This window comes from Prionailurus bengalensis, chromosome F2 (genome assembly GCF_016509475.1).
Source record: "Prionailurus bengalensis isolate Pbe53 chromosome F2, Fcat_Pben_1.1_paternal_pri, whole genome shotgun sequence".
In the NCBI taxonomy this organism is placed as follows: Eukaryota; Metazoa; Chordata; class Mammalia; order Carnivora; family Felidae; genus Prionailurus; species Prionailurus bengalensis.
In genome coordinates, this window is record NC_057353.1 from 71,834,151 (window position 1) to 71,853,556 (window position 19,406).

The window sequence follows — 19,406 nt, forward strand, 5'->3', positions numbered from 1 at the left end:
TCATGTTTCAATGGAGCAAATCTCCCCCAATGAGAGAAAAGGTTACTTCCCCCATCATGCTCCCCTGACCACTACCTCTGCCAGATCCTGTCATGTGCTAGAGGGAGAAGACAAAGCAAAAACAGGGCAGCCAGCAGAAAAACCACTTCTCACTCTTGCCCAGCTTCTAAATCCAGAATGTGAAACCAGAGGCCAGTGGTGCTATCTGGCTCCGTGGTCAAGCTCCTACCCCTGGGTATGATTCATGGACAGAGTTGGTGTGGGTGTCTTGCACATGGTTATAAAGCATCACGTTGGAGGTGGCAGTGATGTCTCAGGAGCATGATCTCAAAGCCTATTCTGCAAGCACTCTTTCTTCAGACAAAAGGAACAATAAAATTATAGCTTTCCTTACAATGCCATTCTGAGTTTACTCTCTGACATCTCCATTGAATGTGAACCTCCATTTTAAACAACCTCCTCCACAAAAGCAAACTGAGGTCCACTGAGGTCAGTGATCTACCTGAAGTCACCCAGTCAATAAGGGCCAGAGCCAGAATTACAAGCAAGAGGAGGAAGCCACATATCTAGAAACATAGACGTAAAGATGGCTGTGGCATGTTGGAGCATGAAGGGCCTGGTTGCTCTAATAACCAGAGGAGCCTCTGGTCTAGGTCTGGCCACAGCGGAGAGACTGACAGGACAAGGGACCACTGCTGTGCTTCTGGACCTGCCCAACGCTAATGGGGATGCCCAAGCCAAGAAGTTAGGGAAGAGCTGTGCCTTTGCCCCAGCTGACGTGACCTCGGAGAAGGACGTGAGAGCAGCTCTGACTGTAGCAAAAGAAAAGTTTGGCCATGTGGATGCGGCAGTCAAATGTGTAGGCATTGCGGTGGCCATCAAGACATACAACCTAAAGAACAATCAGGTCCACACCCTGGAGGACTCCCAGTGAGTTCTCAGTGGGAATCTCATGGGCACCTTCAATGTGATGCACCTGAGGTCTGGTGAGATGGGCCTGGATGAACCAGACCAGGGAGGCCAACACGGTGTCATCATCAACACTGCCGGCATGGTTGCCTTTGAGGGCCAGGCTGAACGAGCTGCTTCCTCTGCTTCCACAGGGGGCATAGTGGGCATGATGCTGCTCACTGCTCAGTGTCCAGCTCCCATGGGCATCCGAGTGGTGACCACTGCTCCCGGCCTACTTGGCACTCTGCTGCCGACCAGCCTCCCAGAAAAACTATGCAACTTCTTGGCCAGCCAAGCGCCCCTCCCCAGCAGACTGGGTGGTCTCGCCGAGTATGCTCATCTGGTATAAGCTGTCCTGGAGAACCCATTCATCAGTGGAGAGGTCATCCCGCTGGGTGGGGCCATCTGCATGCAGCCTCGAGGGGAGAGGGCAGAGAAAACACGTGCTCTTCTGCCCCTCCTTCCCCTGTTCTGCAGGTTGGGAGGAAGCACAGTAGCCATTTGGTAACTCTGCCCAGCAGTCACCCCCTGTGCCTAATAAAGTCTCTATTTCTCACCAAAAAAAAAATTAAAACGAAAACAACAACAACAAGAAACACTGATGAACTGAAATGCATAAGGAGTATCGAGCCCAAAGGCTGGCTTAGAGTAGCCATCCAAAAATTATTTCCTTTGCTCCTACAAAAAAGGTAAACATTCTGGGTGATTGGTGGCTCTCCCATATGCGGACCCCCCTTATCAGCAGGAATCATTATCCCCACAGAAGATTATGACGACCACCACAATAGTGCTTGACACTATTTAATGGCCACTGTCTGAACAGATATCATTCTCAAAGCTTTAAATACAATCCCAACTGACCAAAGAAGGGAACTATCACAAAAAGGAACATCTCTCCAGAAAACACAATGAATGCGTTCTCCCAGGCCGGGGCCAAATCCCATGTGTTAAGTAAGGGTCGTAAGGGTTGTAAGAGTCAGATGACCACACAATTAATCACCCAAAGCACGACACACTTCAGAAAGAAAGGACATGCTATGGATAATTACTCGGGGATAATGTGCAGACACCAGGGCTTACTGTCCTGAACAAACTAGAACATTCAATCACCCCAGTTTAGCAACTCAAGTTCCAAGGCCTAAGAAGCCAATTCACTATTTTTCAGGGAGTAACCATGGGTGAAGAGAAAGACAGATATCTTTGGTAGGATACTTTGTGATTTGGGGCCTTTGAATAGAGGCTCATGGCACACGTGCTAAAGGGGATAATGGAACTGAAACTTCCAAGCCTACAGAGACACCTTTCCCCTGGATCACTTCCACTGTGGCTGGTAAGTCTCCTCCACTTTGGGATCTTTGAACAGGCCATCTCCCATTCCTAAAATGCTCTCTGCACCACTCACAAAACTTTTCATCTGGTTAATTTCTAATACCACTCAATCATCAGCTTAACGCCTTACTATTTTTCAGAGAATGGTTTACCTGACCACCTCTACACAAAATCTAAACGGAATCTGTCAATGTACCTGTTACTTTCTCTTTCATAGCCCTTAAAAAATTCCCTGTTAATATGTTTCTTTGAATGACTTTTTAAATGTTATCTTCCTGTAGAATATGTCTCATGAAAGAAGTAAAGCAGAGACTATATATCTCTTCTGCTCATTGTTGTAGTCCTAGGTGCATGATGCAGTGTCTGTTAGACAGTATTGTTAATTGAACAAATTAATCCATTGATAAAGAAAGAAGGTGAATTAGATAAACACCCATGTTCCACTTAATCCTCACAGAAGCTTTGGGAAATACATATAATTTCCAAATTACAGATAGGAAAACCGAGACTCTTCAAATTATTCAGCCTGTTTAAGGCAATCCAGCGACCAGATTATCTGAGTCAACTCTCCAGACACTCATTTTTACCCATGTGAAAATTCCTAGAATACTGAATTAGTAATAAGAAAGTAGCTTGTGACAGAGTTAGCCATAACAATGAATGGTATCTGTAGTTCCGAATGTTTTGTCCTAACTAAAGAATTCATTCTGCCCCTACCACGATGAAACCCATGTCCCTGGAGCCTGTGGAATGTCTCTGCCAACTCTCTTCTGGGTTCCTCTCTCCTAGATGGGATTACATGAACCTTGCTAATTTCTGAGGACTTTGTTCCTTTTCCCTGGGGTACGTGCAGACTCTGTCCTTCTATTGTCATGCCAGCAGAAAAGATAAATTAGTTAAATTGCCTAAGATCATGCAACCACTAAGCAGCAAAGCTGGTTTAAGCTTAGGTCTGCCTGACTCCCAGGCTCTTAACCCCATGTTAGAATACTAAAGTCACAGCTTTTCATAATTATGTTCCAGTCCTGACCACAAGGTCTGGTCATTTTCAATTACACTTCAGTGATTCCCAAGTTACCTCAATGCTGAAGTCTCCCCTTTACCTAAAAAGTTTTCCTTCTACATACAAAGAAAGATCATCCAGAAAAAAATGTCCCTTGGAATTATTCCCCACATCATGTTCATCAATAGAAATTTGGACCCAGAGACCTCACTGTGAGGCTATCAGTCCCTTTTTCGTTGGTTGCTCTCATTCATTATAACATGAGGGTAGTGTCCACCCAAAAAGGAGGCCTTTCTCTGACCCCATGTCCCAATCTTAGGGGCATGTAACCCCACAGACATAAATAGCAATCTTTAAGAAGAGACCTTTATTTCATTGAAAGCCCAGGAAAAGAATGCCTATTTCCTGCTTCCTATCATACAGGCCTCTGGGCACTTTGACTGAATTTCCTCTTGCTTCCTTTGTACAAGCTTACTTTCCACTGGTTAGTTCCCAGATGTACTCCTTGGTGGGAGGTGGGCGTAGAAGGTTACCACCTGCTCCTGGGGCTGCCAGGCCAGAAGAGCCTTCCCAGTGGGTGTGTCTCAGAGGAAGGAAGGGCAGATGTGTGACCTGAAATGAACTGTGTTTGGGGCAAAAGCCTCAGGTGTCTCTGGCACCTGCCACTTGCATGTTAGTACCTATTAGCTGCTGTTCCCCGATGAACAGATGCCACGGGAAAACTTTGTAAATTGCTCAATATTAGTAGATCAGTTACCTTAGAAGATGTCTTGTAACTTATCTTTGCTGGTTCAAGGGGGCCAAGACCCTGAGATACTACAGAAGTTTAAAATATTACATGAGCTAAATATAAACGTGTGTGTGTGTGTGTGTGTGTGTGTATACACGTTTCCAAAAGCTAAATGTGTTTTTATTTCTCCCTGATGCACTTTTTTATTTTGCAAATGTTTTTCCAATGGTTATGTGTTACTTTCATGATTATACTGGTTTACAATTAATCAAAATAATATTATTTTTTTATTCATGGTAAGACTTGATAAGCTAATTAAAATGTCAAGTTCAATAATAATTTGAGGAGGTAAATGAGAATGGAACGCTGGTAGAAGAAGACACATAAATTCATTCCCTAACACAAATCACATGATGACACTTCACATCATTTTACACAACTACTGTGCAAAACCACAATAGTTTCTCATGGAGCTTAGAATTCTAAATCCTCATCACAGCCCAACGTGATCTGGCCCTCCCAGCATCTTTGATCATACCTTCTGCCACTCACCTCCTTATTCACTGCAATTGGATTCTTGAACATGACAGCCTGTCCCTGTCTAAGGACATTTACACAAGCTGTTCCTTTTGCCTGGAACTCTGCCCTCCTGCCTGCACATGACATCTCCTTGAATGGATACACAAGTCTCAGTTCAAATGCCACTTCTTCAGCAAGACCTTTCCTGATTACCCACTCCAAATTAGCAGCCTCGCATGCTCCCCACAGTCACCAACTGGAACAACGCCTATCTCGTTCTCTTGATGATATTTATTACCATCTGAAATTACCATGCTCACTTATGTGTTCCAAACTGCTATACATTTTAATATCAGAGATGATCATGGCTCTCCTATACATATAAAATGAACATGTATCAGAGATCCTCTTTAACTCAAAAACTCATGAGGTAACCGGTGAAATGTTACAACCAGTGCAACAGAGAAGTCCGAGTGCCACACATGGATATTCATCTAAAGAATGTTAAAATCAATTTATAAAGTGACGTCAAACTGGCAAAAATGTTCCACATTGACAGGTGATAATCGAATGCATTCCATCAGACACAGTTTGCATATTTATGGACGAAAATTCACTGCCTTACTAACAGTTTTCTACAACTTCTCTCTCTACACAGCTGTAAAATGGCCTTTCGTTGAAGAGACACAAAGACTCCTCCCCCACCTACAGTATCAAATAATCTCCAGAGACTCCACATTCACTGACAGGATATTCAGTGACCTCTTTTACTCGTTTCGAAGTCATCCACAGTTTTTCCCTATGTTATCTATTACTACCTGAAATTATTTTGTTCCTTTGTTTGTTCCTTTTTCTAATCTCCTTGCCCTGGAATCTAAGTTTCGTGAGCACAGAAACTGCCTGCCTTATTCATCAAGTTTTCCCCAGAGCCCAGAACTATAGCTGATTTATACTGTGTGTTCAGAAATATTTGTTTAATAAATAGGTGACCAATAACTACTTGAAAAACAAGAGTCACACTCACAAGTTTGAAAAATGCAAATTAAAATAAGATAATCACTTCTTCCCTTTCGTATTTGCAAGGGACAGTAAAAGGCCCCATCAAGTTCTGCCGAGCCTATGAAAAGAAGGCATCATGGACCGTCAGAAGCCAGTACCAGCACCAATCCTTCTACGATATGAACTGCATTTCCTAGAATCTCCTTACTAGGCAGTTCGGAGTTAGAGTTTGCCGAAGGGAAGAACTCATGGGGAATGTGGAAGGCAGAAGTGAAGCAGAAGCCAGGGACCCTAGTGGCCAGAGGCAGTGACGTTTTACACCCGCCCATAAGTTCCCGCTCTGCAATCATGGTGGCAATCATGGTGACCTGTGGTGTAGACTCTCTGACATCTCCATGGGCTCTGACTTCTCTACCCAGCCTGGGATGATGTGGTTAGTGATGGATTTTCCCAACTTCCAGCACAGCCCTCCAGACCCTCAACTTCTCCACCCTTCCCACACTCATGCAGGCCTAATTCCTATATTAAACTCTATTCCCTAAAAAACTCGTAGGGAGTGGTTTCATTTTCCTGGCCAAACCCAGACTAATACAGGAGGGATTTCACGCACAGCTTGTCTCTTTCATCCAGCAAAGCACGTATGCCTTACGTGGTTAGCGGTCTTGGAGAACAATTCAGTAATAGGCAAAAAGTTCACAACCTTTGACCCAGTTACTTCACTCCTAAGAATTAATCTATTCTGAGGAAGTAATCATTAAACGAGATAAAGATCTAGGCGTATATAATAGGTTGTTAGTGGGAGCAAATTAATACCTTTTTCCCAAATAAGTGAAAACCAAAAAGTCCAACGGGGAAGTAGTTTAAAACTTAAGGTGTATTCATAAAGTATTTTGTACCTTATACGAGTCATGGTTTTTTTTTAATTGCTTTACGATACAGTAAAATTACCACAACTAAAGTTAAATGAAAATACAATCTATCAAATAATGTATGAAGTATCTCAATTTGCTAAAATAAAAATAAAGTGAATACCACACTCTGGGGCACGTTATCTTTGTGACTTGGGGCAGATAGGTTAACTTTTTGAATTCCAGTTTCCATATCTGTCAAGTGGAGATCGTAACACTTGCCGTGACTTTCCTAAAGAGTCAGATAATACAGGTTTTTTATCTGAAGCACCAGACCAACGTAAGGGGCCATACATACTTGCACCCTCACTGCATAGCAGGAGGAGCACAGCATAGTGGTTAGCACCAAGCCAGCTGGGAGCTGGGAGCCAGCTGCCAGGGTTCAAATCCTGGCTTTGCCACTTACTAACAGTGTCATATTAAGAAAGTCACTTTGGGGGCGCCTGGGTGGCTCCGTTGGTTAAGCATTCAACTCTTGGTTTCGGCTCAGGTCATGATCTCACGGTTGGTGGGCTCAAGCCCCGCATCAGACTCTGTGCTGACAGCACGGAGCCTACTTGGGATTCTTTCTCCCTCTCTCTCTGTCCCTCCCTTGCTCGCTCACTCTCTCTCTCTCTCAAAAATAAACATTAAAAAAATTTTTTAAAAAGAAAAGAAAGTCACTTTGTCTCTTCACCTCAGTATTTCCATCTGAAAAATAGACTTAAAACTAGTATTTTTTCATATTGTTATTATGAAAACTAAATTAGATAGTTTAGGCAAAATTTAGGACAACACTTAGGACATGGCAGAAGTTAAACAGATGGTATATCTTCCTCTAGGATTGATTAACTTTTCCAGCATCACCTAGTTAACACTGATACTGTAGAAATGAGCATATAAATCGCAGTATTAACACCTGCACTTTACATACCCTGTCTCCCCAGATATTCACAACAACACTATGAAGTAGGCATTGTCACCCCAATCCTACAATCAGGGCATCTGGAGCTCACTGAAGCTGTGACTTGTCCAAGGGCACACAGCTGGAGAATATAAAAGTAAGAGCTTCATCCCACTACAGGCTAACTCCAGCCTCCTAGGACTCTTCCCTTTGGGCCATAAATCATAGCAACTTTTAATTTCAGGTTTCTGGTAACATTGTGATTCACTGCATTATTCTTAATGTCCCATATTGTGGGACCTTTTTTCCCTTCGACATCAAGAATTAGTTCTTGGGGCACCTGGGTGGCTTAGTTAGATAAGCACCAACTCTTGATTTCAGCTCACATCATGATTTCGCGGTTCGTGAGTTCGAGCTCCACGTCGGGCTCTGCGCTGCCAGTGCAGGGCCTGCTTGGTATTTTCTCTCTCTCCCTCTCTCTCTCTCACCTTCCCTTGCCCATGCTCTCTCTCTCAAAGTAAATAAATAAACTTAAAAAAAAGAATCAGTTCTTAAGCATTATCACTGTCCCACAGTACCTAATACAGTGCCTGGCTAGCACTAGGCTCTGATACATCAGTGTCAAATGAATGAAGAAATGCATGTATGCCAAGTCACTGGGGGAAAGACAATAATTTTCTCCTACCTATTAAGGCTTTTTTTTTTTAAATAGTAAGAATAAATGCTGAGATAACTAGCCATGCAAATAGTAACCACTCAGCTCCCAGCAAACTACTGTAATCTCCCTGACTAGTCCCCCATCACTTCAGTCAATAGTGCAACCCTATGGCACATTAAGCTCAGAATTTGATCCCAAAGAAACATAATCAGTAGGCACATAGGCAATGGTTCTGATTAAATACAGCCTGCTGGAATTAAAACACCATAGGCTGTTTGCAAAACTCCGTGGCTTTAATTAGATGAACCCCATTTTAATAGCAAAGATACAACAATGTGTTCTTCAGGCCCGGTGGAATGACAAACGTAATTAGTCTAGGATACAGTGCAGCTGATCTGCATCCAGTTGCGGAAATTACAAGATGATCAATTAAAGCTGCCCAACCTAATTCCTCAAAGTCTCATTGGGTGGACTGAGGTAGGCACTTCCTGTGTCAGCCTTCAGGGAGCAATTGATCTCTCCAACATTCCCACAGGAAGGGAACCAACATTTGTTAGCCACTGATTATGCGCTGGGCTCTGAACTTTGGCATTTGCATAGACCATCTCTGTCAATCCTCCCAGTGACCACGATTTTACAAATGTGCAAACTGAGGCTCAGAGAGGTCACGTAAATTATTCTGACATGTATCTGGTATGTGGCAGAGCATGGATTCAAACCTGGAGTTGCCTGGTTTCAAAGATGTTGGTGTTGGCTGGGCCAGGTAAGAGGTAGGCCTGCCTGAGTTCAAATCCTGGCTCCTGTACATAGCAAGGGAGAGCCTTGGCAAGCTTCCTAAATTTCTCCATCTTCAGGAGTCTCATCTGTCAAGTGGATATCACAGCAGTACTGTTTCATAAAACAGACATGGAAAGTAAATCAGACTGCATGAAGAACAAAGAGTTGTTATTAGCTGTTGACTATAATTTCATGGAATGTTGCCAGCATGCACCTCTGAGGGGTCACAGAAATGAGCAAGTAGAGTCCAGAGAGTTCCACATGTTTGGATGAGGTCACAGTAAGTGGCAGAGCTAGGACTCAACTTGGCACAGGACCCCTTAAACACTCAGTCAAGTGCTACAGATTTTCACTATACCTCTGTTGATCCTCAGAACAAATCAACCAGACAGGGAGCACAGAAGCCCGACATAAGGAGACTGACTGAGCTCAGACCAATGAGGTGACCAGACCATGGTAGTCATATGTTGGAATGAAGAGGAAGGCTTCACCTCCTCCCACCCCACAATGTCTGTAGCACTGGTGCTGTGAAGGCTGAGTGCATGCTTAGGATGATCGAGGTCCAAATGCCAACCCTGCAGCTTATCTACGGTGGGACCCAGTTCTCCCACCTACAGGACAGACATGGTAGGGGTCCCCAGCACATATATCATTGTTGTAAGTGTTAAATAAGCTATCGTTGGGGAGATGCTTACGACTGCACTTGGTACTATTTTGCCTTGCTGTGGCCAAGTTCCATGATCTCTGCATGGGAATACAACAGTTCTTACCTTCTGGAATGCTTGTGAATATGAAATGAGTTGATCCATGTAACATGCTTAGCATGGTGTCAAGATATGATGGAAACACTAGGTAAACACTGCTTGCTTTTGTCATGTAGTAGCAGCGATGATGGTGTGGTGATAATAAGCCATCAAGGTATACATCTCCCATAGAGATAATCCTCCCTACATTGCTACCAGACCTTCACACCATAACCTGAGTGGTAATTTTGTTGGTCTTGGCTTCTTTCCCAAAAAACTGACTTGCTCACTCCTGGGGAGAATAAAGTGATCATTCTACCCATTCGCACCAATATGGGGAGAGTCCATCTTGCTAAGGGGACAGAAAGACAAGTTCACCCATTTAGTTTTTACCTCCTTGAGCTGTTGTAAGGATGAAATTGGACAAGACATGGAAAGATCATACTTGGAGGCACCAGAACTTCCCGTACTTCACAAACAGAACTAGTGTTTTAGACTATCACAGCAGGTGATCCTAGGTCTTCCAGCTCTAACACGCTTCAAATGCAAGACTGTCTGCATATTTGTTTATATGCTGTCTTAGGATGGTGTTAAAGACAATTCTTAGACAGCATCACCCCCTAATGAACCCATACCAATTTAAGGCATTACAAGTCCAAAATCTTAACCCAAGAAACTGGTGCTCAAATGACCTACCCCAGTTAACTCAAAAATAATGTAGTTATTTTCAACTCTATCCAGCTGTGTTCTAGGCATCATGGAGAAAAGCAAAAGATTCAGAAAATGTGGTGCCTCCTGGTGCCGCTTCAAGAACTAACCCCTGCATATCTCTTTGGCAGGAACACGCACCTCTCATCCTGCTCCTCTGTGCTCCAGCCACATTGACCTTCTTTTTGTTACCTGCAACAACCACTCTCCTGACCTCAGAATCCACAAACTTTACTTCCTCTTTCTGAATAGTTCTCTTGCCCCGTCCCTCTGCCCACTCAGGACTTCTCCATCTTAACATCAGCCATCTTTCAGGTCTCCCACAAATGTCACAGAAAAGTGTTCCCCCAAACCATGACAAGGGCACGTCCTTCTGTTAGATGCCTCTACCTCAGCCTTCATTTCTTCTCATAGGGCTTATCAAAACCACAATGACACCACTGACCAGGTCACTGGGTGTAGTGTGGACCGTACCCTTCCTGAGGGCAAACTCAACCTAAGAAGGCACTGCAACACTCATTAAAAGTGTGTTCATTTATTTCAATGATCACAACAGAGTGTGAGGTATTTTGGTGTTTGAGTTTAGTTTTGTTTCTATTTTCTTTTTCAGAAAAGGAATAGTGGCAGATTAAATTCCTTAAAACAATCTGGTATTAAAAAGCACGGATCGATATCTAAGATTCCAAAGAAATCTACATATTCAATGAAATCCCTATCAAAATAACATCAGCATTCTTCACAGAGCTAAAACAACCCTAAAATTTGTATGGAACCAGAAGAGACCCTGAATAGCCAAAGCAATCCTGAAAAAGAAAACCAAAGCTGGAGGCATCACCATTCCAGACTTCAAGCTGTATTACAGAGCTATAATCATCAAGACAGTATGATACTGGCACAAAAAGAGACACATAGATCAATGGAAAGAATAGAAAACACAGAAATGGACCCACAAACATATGGCCAACTAAGCTTTGACAAAGCAGGAAAGAATAACCAATGGAAAAAAGACAGTCTCTTCAGCAAATGATGTTGGGAAAACAGGACGGTGACATGCAGGAGAATGAACCTGGACCACTTTCTGACACCAGACACAAAAATAAACTCAAAATCGATGAAAGGCCTAAATGTAAGACAGGAAGCCATCAAAACTCTAGAGGAGAAAACAGGCAACAGCCTCTTTGACCTCGACCTCAGCAACTTCTTACTTGCCATGTCTCCAGAGGCAAGGGAAACAAAAGCAAAAATGAACTATTGGGACCTCAGCAAGATAAAAAGATTCTGCACAGCAAAGGAAACAATCAGCAAAACTAAAAGGCAACTGACGGTATGGGAAAAGATACTTGCAAATGACATATCGAATAAAGGGTTAGTATCCAAAATCTATAAAGAACTTACCAAACTCAACACCCCAATAAAACAAACAATCCAGTGAAGAAATAAGCAAAAGACATGAATAGGCACTCTTCCAAAGAAGACACCCAGATGGGGGGGGCGCCTGGGTGGCTCAGTCGGTTAAGCATCCGACTTCAGCTCAGGTCATGATCTCACAGTCTGTGAGTTCGAGCCCCGCGTCAGGCTCTGTGCTGACAGCTCAGAGCCTGGAGCCCGTTTCGGATTCTGTGTCTTCCTTTCTCTCCGACCCTCCCCCGCTCGTGCTCTGTCTCTCTCTGTCTCAAAAATAAATAAATGTTAAAAAAATTAAAAAAAAAAAAGAAGACATCCAGATGGCTAACAGACACATGAAAAGATGTTCAACATCACTCATCATCAGAGAAAGACAAATCAAAACCACAACGAAACACCACCTCATACCTGTCAAAATGGCTAAAATTAACAACTCAGGCAACAACAGATGTTGTCGAGGATGTGGGGACAGGGGATCACTTTTGCACCACTGGTGGGAATGCAAACTGGTGCAGCCACTCTGGAAAACAGTACGGAGGTTCCTCGAAAAATTTAAAATAGAACTACCCAAGCAATTGCACTACTGGTTATTTATCCAAAGGATACAGGAGTTCTGATCCGAAGGGGCACATGTACCCCAATGTTTATAGCAGCACTACTGACAATATCCAAAGTATGGAAAGAGCCCAAATGCCCATCAAGTCATGAATGGATAAAGAAGATGTGGTATATGTATGTGTGTATACACATACACACACATATTTTGTATGCTATTATGTATTATATGCCGAATTCATACAATAACGTAAACTAAAGAAAAGAAAATGTTATTAAGAATCATAAGGAAGAGAAAATACATTTGCAGTACTGTGCCCTATTTATTTTTTTTTAAAAATCCATGTATAAGTGGACCCACACACTTCAAATCCATGTTGCTCATGGGGCCACTGTACTATGTGGTCACACACACACACACAAAAAAAATGAGGACACTCTCTACATAGTAATATGGAGAGTTCACCAGGGTATATTGCTGAGTGAAAATTGGAAAGTAAAGAACAGCTATAATATGCTACCTTTTGTCTATGGAAGAAAAAAGTAAGAATCTCTATGTTTCATACATTTACAAAACAACAATAACAACAAAACAGAGGAATTATAAATCAGAAATTGACAAAAGCAGTCACCTTACAGGAAACACATTAGGGGATGTGTGGAGGGGAAAGAGACAGATGAAAACCTTCTTGTATATACCTTTCTAGGCCGTTATGCCCTTTGAATAATGTCAGTTCATTACCTATTAAAAATAAAGCTAATTCTTAAAAGCACTTCTAAAACTGAAAATAAACCGAGAAAAATAAATCTAACCATATATCAATTTAGTAACATAACCACACAGAAAAACGATTATTTTTCCCCCCAAGATGCTCTGACCACAGTACTTTGACTGAACATCTATGGTGGGATATGCTCCATGGACAAAAAGAACTACAAAGAACATTAACCAAACCTACCTTACGTTATTAACAAAATTCGTGTTGTTATTTTGAAACTATTTTCTTGTACTGCACAATAAAGCAAATGAGGAATTATATTAATGATGGTCTAGGAAAACATAAGATTCAATTACAGGATAAAACATCAACTGTAGAAGTAATGCTGGAATTAAGTGACAATGGTTAAATGAATGAATGGTTTTAATGACTGTGGATTATCTACCTTAGCCCATTGAAATTGCCTACCCACAACATCACCTGTCACCAAACTCACCCCCCATGCTCAGATTATGCTCCGTAAAATCAGAGTTTCTTGGAGAACTGGCTGCTTTCAGGACTGGATCAGGGAAGGTACGAGGTGAGCCTGGAACACGCTGTCATGTTCAAAGGCAAAGAAGCTTCCAAATAGTAATTGGGTATGTCCAAAGGACACAAGCACCAGCAGGAAGGAGCTCATGCTGCCCCGGGTTGTGAACAGCGGAGCACCAAAAGAAGCAGTGATTATAATGGATTGAAACACACTGGACCTACCAGAACCATGTGTCCATAATGATTCCCCAGAGAAAGCCAGGAATACAAATTCATTTGCCACGATTTGAGGTGGTCATTAAAGCACACCTTCCTTTGGAAATTGCTGAAAAGAGCTAATTAAGTATTCATTCTGCCTTGTCAGTAAAAACTGTCTGTCAGGGCAAACAGATCCACTTGTGACAGAAAGATCTGTTTCAAACAATAAGTACAAAAGGAATGTTAGCATTATAAAGTCAACCCTTCACCACTCCTAATAGATTCTCAGGCACAGAAGCTGCTATGTTAGCCCAGAAAGGTAGGTAATTAAGTTCAGTCGAAGGACGAAAAGAGAAAGCTTCCAGGGAGTCTGTGTGGGATGAGGCTTGAATGTGAGCCAATAACGAGAACTCAGAAGGACTTGTCACAGGGAGGGATATGCTGCAAGCCTGGAAAAGCTTACAGACCTGCACTGATACTGGAGGGGACTGTTACCCATTAAAGAGATCCAGAGTCAGCACCGAAAAAAAAAAAAATGAAACCTGCAGACAGTCAAAATTATCCTTAGAAAATCCCTTTGGAAGGAGTTTCGTTGTGGCCTCTCAGGAAAGCCCACCACCGCCAGTTTCCGCACAGAGCTGGGACCACATCACAATTTGAGAAACATGAGGTAGTTAGCAACTGAGAGGGACAGCATGCTCTGAGAGGCACGTGGGACCTGAAGCCTACTGAGGGGGAAACAAGAGTCCTGTCTCCCTTCTTTGGCTTTCGGGGGGACATATGGCACATCTGGCAGACTGGCTCCCCATTACTGACGTGGTTTGTTTATACTATTCGTCATTATCCCCACATCCTCTCATTGTAAGCAAGACACCCACATCCTCGGCCTTAGCCTCTGAGTAATCATGGTGCAAAGGTATAAAAGGTGAGGGGCCAGAGATGAGACTAGAGAAGCAGACAGAAGTCACCTTTGGAAGTGAGTAGGTTGCTAAACCAAGCAGTTTAGACTATTGGGGAAGAAGAAAGCTACTGGAGAGTTTCAAGAGGAGTACGGCCGGAGATGTGAGCTTTGAAAAGATGACTCTGGCTTCCTCGTGAAGAAGGGCACGGAAGCCATCAGGGGATTTGGGTGGGGCTGAGGATATAGACAAGTAAAGAGGTTGTTGTCACCGTTGTGTTGAAATCTGACTTCTTTCTCAGGTCTTCCTTAGTAGAGGCCGGGCATCACATGCACCGGACCTGAGTGCAAAGTTTTCGATCTGAAGGGAAAAACAGATGCCAGCTTTAGAAGCCCAGTGCACAAAGACCAGGCTATTTAGGGATCTAGATTCTTTAGCCACAGAAAGCTAGTGGGTGAGAAGTGGCCGGTTCCCACTGAACTCCCCTGGGCAAATGAAGGGAACCAAGAGGTGTCTCTTCCTAATAACTGACCATAGCAGTAGAAATTGTAGATGGGACCAGGAAGTGGGCCCTTCACTTCAACCCACCTAGAATACATTCAAAATAGCCACCGCTTACAAAAACAAACCTCAGAATTCTAAAACAGTCTACTTAGCACATACCGACATGTTAACCAAACTTCACTGAGAATCTACCATGTCAGGGACCGCACCATGGGTCAGATTTACAAAAATTAGAAATTAACCCCCTGGGAAGTAAAGGCCTAATCAACGAAACACACAAGCGAACAAGAAATTCAAAACAGGGTGACGGGTGCAAGCAGAGCCAAGCCACATGTGATGGAGGGAAACAGGCTTCCTCCTTACTCTAGTCAAAATACCACTAGCCTGAAGTATGAAAAAGAAAAGAATTCTGGTGGATTTCATTTCCATCTTGCCTCTGCATCAACCAAATGTATTTTTAGTTTCCGACCTTATTGTGAAAAATATTCTTAAAGTGAACAAGACCACCATGATGGTTAGCAGCCACAGTAAAATGAATGAAATTGACAACTCAGCGATACAGTAGTCCCCTCCTACCTGCAGGGAATAAGTTCCAAGACCTCCAGCAGATGCCTGAAACCAGGGACAGTGCCCAATCCTATATGGGCTACATTTTTTTCTACACATACATACATGTGATAAAGTTCAATTTACAAATTAGGCACAATAAGAGATTAACACCAAAAACTATTAATAAAGTAGAAAAATTATAACAATATGCTATAGTAAAAGTCATGTGAATGTGGTCTCTCTCTCAAAGTATCTTACTGAACTGTACTCACCCTTCCTATTGTGATGATATGAGATGATACAATGCTTCCATGATGACATGGAGTGAGGTCAATGACGTAGGCATTATCACATAGCATTAGGCTACTGTTTACCTTTTGACGATATGTCAGAAGGATGATTTGCCTCCTGAAGGTGGCTGAAGGTGGCTGCTTGTGGGTACCTGAAATCGCAGCTGGGCGGGCGGGGAGGGGGTGGTTACTGTAGATATCACATAAGTAAGAGAATTTTTTTTAAGGATTTGAGAGCTACAGGTAGACATGTCTACTTTACTCCTCTGCTCCTGAATGCTAAAATAAACAGTGATGATTGATAGATACGTAGGTGATAAAGACGTGGCTAGATAGAATAGACAATAAATTTCCCTTCTATGTCTCTCATATGGTCTTTGCCACATGGTTATCTGCTTTTTTCAAAACTCTTAATCAAAGGAAAATAAATCTCAGTTAATTTGAAAGTTCTGGTGATCTAGTAGCACACAATGGTGTACAAAAATACACTTTACATCCAAATGCCCATCAGTTTGTGAACGCATTTACAAAATGCAGTATTATCCACATATGTGCCTGAATACCACTTGGCAACTAAAAGTAGCAGGCTATGATATGCACAATAACATGGATGAGTCTCAAAAATATTAAGCAAAATTTAAGAAGCTAAATGCAAAAAAACCCTATATATATCATTTACATGAAATGTCTAGAATGACTAACATGTTTAATCTGTAAGACATGTCTATAAAAGGCAAATCTATACAGACAGAAGTCAGATCATGGATGCTTATGGGTGGGAGTGAGTAGCAATTCACTGTAAACAGGCAAAAGAAAACTTCTGGAATGAGGGAAGTGTTTCAAAATGGATTGTGGTGATGATGGTTGCCTAACTTTATAAACTTACTAAAATAAATTGGATACTTATAATGGGTGAATTTTATGTTGTGTAAACTATAGTCTAATAAAGCTATTAAAACACACACACACACACACACACACACACACACACACACACACCATGTATTTTTAATCCCAGGTAAATACGAAGTACTTGAAGATAATGCCATGTAACTACCTTATACTGAGCATCTCCTCAAGAGCCAGGTACTTCTATCTCTGTTCCAGAAACCTACCTTAAGACAGGTAATGAGATCAGCCCAGGGACTCACACCACACCCAAGCTGTGGGAAGTTAGGAATGGAAGCCAACTGAACCCACCTCTAAATCCTGTACACAATTTGTTTCATTATTCCCCCAAAATAGAAACAAGTAGCCGCCCCAGATTCACACGGTGTTGTCAGAGTAAGAAATGAGATTCCCCCTGTATCAACTTCCTTCCTCTTCCCCGGCCATGGCCAGGCTCTGCTCCCCTGATCTCCTGGCCACTGCCTTGGGATCTGCTCTAAGTCCACCGTGGGCATGTCATTCCTGTGCTCAGAAATGGTGCTCTGATGCTGACACGTCGGCGTGAGCCTTTCGCAGCCCAGCTCTGGCACCAGTGATGCTCCCGGGCTTGCTCACTGCTCCCCCGCCAGTCCTGCACTGCTTTGCTCTCAATTTCTCACCACGCTTGGAAGATGATGGCCATCTTCGCCGTCTTCTCATCTCTCTGCCTTTTGCCCATGCAGCTCCTCTCACCTGAAGTACTTGACCTCTCCTTGCCCCTGCCAGGCATTAGCAAACTCCTGCTCTTCTTCTAAAATCATGAACAGGGGCACCTGGCTCAAGTCATGATCTCACAGTTCATGAGTTCTAGGCCCGCATTGGACTCTGTGCTGACAGCGCAGAGCCTGCTTCAGATCCTCTGCCTCCCTGTCTGCCCCTCCCCCACGCGCACTCTCTTTCTCAAAAATAAATAAACATTTTTCAAAAATAAAAATCAAATAAAATCATGACCAATTACCATATTCTTAGGAGAGTCCTTCCACTGCTTCTGTGAGCACAGTTAGTTATTTCAGACAGCTTGTGCGTACTTTGATCATTTTCTTCAGTCTCTTAAGCAGCATTTAAAAACATTTACCCATTATCAGCCTAGTGTATTTGTTATATTTTCTTTATAACTGCAGCATGCATCATTGAAGAGCTTACTTGGAGTCAACTCCCCATTCCATCATTTAGTAGCTCTGTGACTTTGGACAGATTATGTAAACTCTTGATACATCAATTTTCCCAACAGTAAAATGAAACCAATGAAAGAATATACTTCACGGGTATTTATAAGAATTAAATATACTCATAATCATTAAGGAGAAAACATATCTTCTGCTCCATAGTAAGTGCTTAATAAATATTAGCTCATAATATTAATTTTTACTATTATAGTAAGGGCTCAATAAATGTGACTTGAATAAATAGGAGAGAGAAGGAGGGAGGGAGGGAGTGAGGGAGAGGTGAAGGGAGGGAGGGAGGGAGGGAGGGAAAGAGAAAGCAGTGTTCCCCTTCATAGCATGGAGAATAGCACAAGTTTTACATGCAGCAGCCCTGAATCTTTGCCCTGCTGCTTCTACACTGGGCAACCTTGAACAAGTTATCTGGCCTCCACGTGTTTCAAGGTGAATAAGGATTCTACTGGATAACACGTGTAAAGTACCTAGCACGCAAGACCGAGCCCATAGTAAGTAATGGAAACAAAGTTTTATGGAAAAGAAAAATCTTCTGCTTAACTCCTGTAGGCAAAGGCCACCTGCATGTACACACTATAGGATGCTATCTGAAAGCCCAGGACTGAGGGGTTGTTGTGAAACATTATGACTTAGTCTCACCCCCACCTCCATCCTGTCCCAAAGCACATGGGTATTATAGAAAAGTTTCTTCCAACATGGTCACCTTCAATGAATCTTCATTTGTTTTTCACCCACTTCCTCGTGAGAATAATATTAAGAGCACAAAGAAAATAGTTCAGTGAAAACAAAAAACTAGCCAAAAAGCAATGAAGAAATTCTCAACGAAATATCAGCAAACCATACAGACACACAGAAAAAGAATTAAACACCTGGACCAAGTGGGATTTGTCAAAGGAAAACAAGGCTGTGCTAGCTCTTTTTGCAGAAATCAGAAAACCCAAACAATTCTGAAAACTAAGAACAAAGCTGAAGGACTTACACTTCCCAACTTGAAAATTTACTATAAAGCTACTCTAATCAAGACAGTGAGGTACCGACCTAAGGACAGACATATAAATCAATGAAACTAAGGGCCCCAAAATAAACCTTACATTTATGGTCAACTGTTTTTACAAAGTGGTCAAGAAAATTAAACAGGAAAGAAAATGTTTTCAACAATTGTTGCTGGGACAATTGACTATTTACCTGCAAAAAAGATGAATTTGGACACCTACACGCCATACACCAATACTCACTTAAAGTTGATCAAAGACCAAAATGGAAGAGCTAAAACTCTTCTTCTTCTAAAGCTCTTAGAAGAAAACACAAGAGAAAAATCTTCATGACTGTGGGGTAGGCAATGATTTCTTAGATACGACACAAAAGCACAAGCAACAAAAGAGAAAACTGCAAAATCAGACTTAACATTGAAAACTTCTTTGACCCAAAAGACACCATCAATAAA

At 42.4% G+C, this 19,406-nt stretch overlaps 1 pseudogene; it reads left to right on the forward strand.

Moving 5' to 3' along the window:
* Positions 1–586: 586 nt before the first annotated feature.
* LOC122495999 lies at positions 587–1,459 on the forward strand (annotated as a pseudogene).
* Positions 1,460–19,406: the final 17,947 nt, after the last annotated feature.